The sequence below is a fragment of the Hibiscus syriacus genome, unplaced genomic scaffold (genome assembly GCF_006381635.1).
Source record: "Hibiscus syriacus cultivar Baekdansim isolate YM2019G1 unplaced genomic scaffold, ASM638163v2 tig00110691_pilon, whole genome shotgun sequence".
Lineage (NCBI taxonomy): Eukaryota > Viridiplantae > Streptophyta > Magnoliopsida > Malvales > Malvaceae > Hibiscus > Hibiscus syriacus.
Window position 1 is genome coordinate 1,274,864 of NW_024062826.1, and position 5,369 is coordinate 1,280,232.

A 5,369-nucleotide genomic window follows, 5' to 3' on the forward strand; every position below is an offset into this window, starting at 1 on the left:
TGATTTTTTTAACTCCAAATTTTTTTTAATTATAGTTATATAATTATATTTATTATTTAATATGTTTTACCTTAAATATTATGTTGTAGTTAATTTGAATCATTTTGTTTTACTTGATTTTATGGTTTTTAACTTATATATGTTATGACTTGCTTTGAATATGACTTGTGATATAAAAAAATTATTTTTTATTAAATATTTTTAGTATTTTTATTTAATTTTTTAAATAATTATGACGTCGTCCGATTCTTCCGACCGATCAAACCGATTCGATCGGTTAAACTAATAAATTGATAGCATGACTGGTTCGCTAACCGGTCCTGTGAACCATGGTCATTACCCCCTTGAAATAAAGGGTACTTGTGTATTTTTCCGACCTTTTACTTACAAATAAGAGAAAAACAAAGTGAAAAGGAGGGCAATTATAAGGAATATTAAAAAGAAAAAAGGGTTGGGGATAATTGGTCCACTTGGGAAATTTAAGATTGGGTTTTTTTGTTTTTTTTTTTTTGGGGGGGGGGGGGGTACAGTCAATGTCTCAGAAATCAGAAATTGCAGGCCTCGTTTCTTCTCCTCCCAATGCCCTTTATTCATTCTCACCAACTCCTGTCTGTGTCAACTCACTCATAACACGAAATTATATTCATTATTTATTACTCAGCAATATTCGTATTTCAAAACTTTTTTCTATTTATATAAGTTTTATCATGTTCATTACTTTTACCCTAATTATTTGTCATATACGTGCAGGGATGATCCTACTAGAAGAGACCGGTAGAGAAAATTGTCCTCTTAAAAGTTTTTAAACTTTTATATATTTTAGATTTTTTATATATATATATTTTTGTCACTCTTAAAATCTTATAAGTTTATCTCTATTAACATGAAATTCTACTTCTATATTTGTATATATGTTTTGTAATTATTTCATATACATGGAGACGCATTTAGGGCATCTCTGCTCCACTTTGGAGAATTTCTCCGCTTTAGAGATAATATTCTCTCTAGCCCATCGTCAAAAACTATTTTCATTGTGGTGATCTGTTACAGTGCGTACTACATTTGGCGCGGTACTGTAGTTGTATTATAATTTCTTTTTTTTCTCTTTTTTTTTGTAATTTTTTTTTTATTTTTTTAAATTCAAGTAGATTAAATTACAAGATAGATAAAAATAAATTAAAATTAGATAAATAAACATACTAATTTTTTTTGTAATTTTTCTGATTTTTTGTAATTTTTCTGATTTTTTTAAATTCAAGTAGATCAATTTGCAAGATAGATAAAAATGTATTGAAATTAGATAAATAAACATACTATTTTGTTTTGTAATTTTTCTGATTTTTTTAATTCAAGTAGATAAATTGAAAGATAGATAAAAAATACATTGAAATTAGATAAATAAAATACTATTTTGTTTTGTATGTTTTCTATTTTTTTGTAATTTGTCTGATTTTTTTTAAAATTCAAGTAGATTAAATTGTAATATAGATAAAAATACATTGAAATTAGATAAATAAACATACTAATTTTTTAAAACATAAAAACATAGAAATACTAATTCTGAGAATTAAAATATATAATTATGTAACTTATGTTTTTTTGCATTATTATTATAAATTGTAATTTTCTTATTTATTTGTATTTTCGCAATGTTATTTATGAATATTTTATTTATATTTTTTTATCTTAATATTTATTAGAAATGTATATGTTTTATTTTTATATTTACAAAATCAATATTATAATAGTTAAATATTGTGAATAAAGTAGAGTTTATGGTAATGTAGAGATAGTGTTTGAGAAGAATTATTGTTTTATCTTTAGAGTAGAAATAGAGATATTGTAGAGTAGAGATGAGATGAGGACTAGAGATGGCCTTTGCCGGTATCCAACGTTGCTTACCAAAGCCTATGCTGAATCTTAAGACAAGCTTCGGCCACCATCGGTTTCTTATGATCAAATGTGATCAGTCAAAGATGATAGAGAGTGAACATCCAAGGCAGCCCAGACTATTTTTATTCGGTAACAAATCCACTAAAGTCTGAAAGTGAACGTTGATATCTAAATTTCTTCAGATAATTATTTATTTTATTAATTGTGTTTATCTCGTATAAATATATAGTCACCCTTAAAAATATTCTAGTTCTATCACTAATCCCATTCAAGCTCACAAATAGACAGGGAAACTTTGCCTTAGCTTATTCCATGTTTCTTTAATCAAAACTCGAACGTGACTAAACCTACTGTGTACATTTCTTTTGCATGCTATTGAAGGCTTTAAAATCTTGAATTCCTGTTGCAAAAACTTATTTAAATGCTAAAAATGTAAGAAAGAGATGGGTGTGAAGCAAATTACAAATTGATAAATAGAAGAAGGGACTAAAAATACTCAAAATCTTTTTTAGGTTTCGAAATATTTTATTTAATAAATATGTATATTTAAAAAATCGGAATCGTCGTCAATCATTTTGGACTAAATATGATTGGACACTTATAAATTATCTTTTAATATAAAAAGAAAAATATAATTTTGAAAGTTTGCATTTAAAACTAGTAACAAAATTGAAATCAGAAATCAATTATAGCAGCCTGAAGATGTTAAAAAATTAATATTTAATTTTAAAATATATCCTAGTTTTAAAAAATAAGTTAAACATGAAATAATAGAAATAAATAATGATAATGTATAAAAATTAATAAACAATTCCATATATATAATACAGGTGAAGTTTTATTTTCTCAACTAAGACGATAGGAACAATGTAGATGGAAGACGATCAGACTACCATTCGTCTTCATGAAGACGTCGACATTGGAAAGCATCTTCTTCTTGAAGACATTGACACTGCATGACGTCTTCTACAATCGTCGGAGATTGAGTTTGATATTAAGTCCAAGCAAGGACACAAGCATACTGTGATTAGGCCCACAAAAAATGATTTTTCAAAGCTACGCAGAGAAGAAAATGATTTTGCAAGTTCTTCAAGACCTGGTTTTTTAAAACCAGACGAAAAAGAAGGAAAATTTGAGAATTCAAAGATTGAGATCGAGTTGGATTATGCCGAGTAGTGGGAGGCTTCGGCAGATACCCTACAATCCCACTGTCTTCATGAAGTCGTTAGGTAGTCTGATCGACTTCTTCTTCCACGGTTCATTTTACTCTATATGAGAAAAATAATCTTCCAAGAATGATATATGCGGAATTGTTTTCCCCGATACCATTATTTGGGTAATTTTCCCTCTCTCTCTCTCTCTTTTCCTCTAAGAGCTCGATTAGTCATCGCTACTTGTCGTCATGTGAGCATTAGGAATGGTGATTTGAACTAAATTATGATAATGTTTTAGGAGGAGGATTTAGAGTTCGATTTGGGTTCACTAATATAAGTGAACTTGAATTTTAGATTTTTTTTTTGAGATAGAAAAAATTGATGCTAACCATTGTTATGTCTAGACTTAATAACTATAATATAATATAAATATATATTTATGAAATACAAATGATTCAATATTAAATATAATAACTAAAAATATTTATAATTTATTTACTCAAATTAATATAAATGTGTATAAATACACATATAGCCAAATATACTACAATTACACATACATATCTAACCGCCCATGGGGTCAAATATTTAACCATGGATTATAACTATGGTTTAAAAAGGGGTTAAGAAGGACAACCACAAAAACATAGATTTTTCAACCATCAACAATCATCACCCTTCTTCTTCTTCCACCTTTTCTTTTTTGTTTCTTCTTTCAAGCAAATCCCAAATTAACTGACAAAAGAAAAAAGAATCAATTTTTTATTTTTCATTCCTAAGCTTCTTAATTTCTTCCATATCATCAAATTTCTCTTAAAACCCATCTTCAAAACCCTTTGAGAATCCATTTTTTTAGCTCTTTGTTGTATGTATTTCTTTGATTTTTCCTTTTTTGGGTGTTAACTACAGATGTTAGAGCCATGGATATAGCCCTTGCAAGCCCCACACCAAAGTCGCCGGAGGCCGAGCCAGTGAGTGAAACCCCAACTCGGATCCAACCCGGCAAGCCCATATCTTTCACCAACGGCGTTCTCAAGCGTCACAAGCCTCAGCACCACCACCTCCATCAAGCGCCACCCATCGTCATAACCTACAAAGAATGTCTGAAGAACCATGCAGCCTCCTTAGGTGGCCACGCTTTAGACGGTTGCGGTGAATTCATGCCCTCCCCATCAGCCACCCCAACTGACCCTACTTCCCTCAAATGCGCTGCTTGTGGCTGCCACCGCAATTTCCACCGACGTGAACCCGATGACCTACCGCTCACAACAGCCACCGCTACAATTGAATACCAACCCCACCACCGCCACCATCCGCCACCCCCGGCAAGCCAACCGAATCGTAGTCCTAACTCAGCTTCCCCGCCACCGATCTCATCCTCTTACTACCCTCCAGCTCCCCACATCCTTTTAGCTCTTTCGGGAGGCCTAACAAACTCTCATTTACCAGCTGCTGGCCTTACTGCAAATTTTGGGTCGAACTCGAAGAAAAGATTCAGAACAAAGTTCACTCAGTACCAGAAGGAGAAGATGCTGGAGTTTGCTGAGAAAATTGGGTGGAAAATCCAGAAGAGAGATGAAGAAGACATTCAAGAATTCTGCCATGAAGTTGGGGTTGATAGAGGGGTTTTAAAAGTCTGGATGCATAATAATAAGAACACTTTTGGGAAGAAATATCAAGCCAATGGAGGATCGAGAGATGGAATTGGAGGTGTTGGACTCAACCATGAAGAACAACATAACAACACCACCAACAGCGACAACAGAACTGGTTAGAATCTGAACCATCACTTCAAAACAGATAGTGTTGCACATGTCGGAACTAATGGCTGCTCTTCCTCCTCTTGATGTGGTTGATGGTGATGAAGTGATGATGATCAGCTTCATCTTTCTTCTTTCTTTCTTCTTTTTCCTCGTGGGGGACATAATAAGCTGTTAGATTAGAGTGAGGGACTTGTTTATTAGTTTAAATTTTGTTCCTTTCATTCTGGTTCCTAATTAGTTTAATTTAAAAGATCATCATTTTGCTACTGATATAACCTACTGGGAACTGGGAGCTGATATGAATCCAAAAGGGAATTTATTTTCTTTCTTCTTTCTTTTTGGGATCATAAACTTCCATGTTTGCTGTGTTTCCAAACAGTGAAAAACATGTTAAAAATCCTTTGAATCTATGATATTTGATCAAAGTTAAAGAGAATGGCTTCCCTTACCATAATCTTCTGTCTGAGAAAAAGAAGCAAAACTTGTATCAGAGAATTGTTTTAAAATACCCCATTCATTGAAATTTATGTACAAAATATGATCTTCATAGTGAGTTGAT

At 31.7% G+C, this 5,369-nt stretch overlaps 1 pseudogene; it reads left to right on the forward strand.

The window, feature by feature from the left end:
* The first annotated feature begins 3,772 nt into the window (after nt 1-3,772).
* On the forward strand, nt 3,773-5,031 carry LOC120138375 (annotated as a pseudogene).
* The last annotated feature ends 338 nt before the right edge of the window (nt 5,032-5,369 follow it).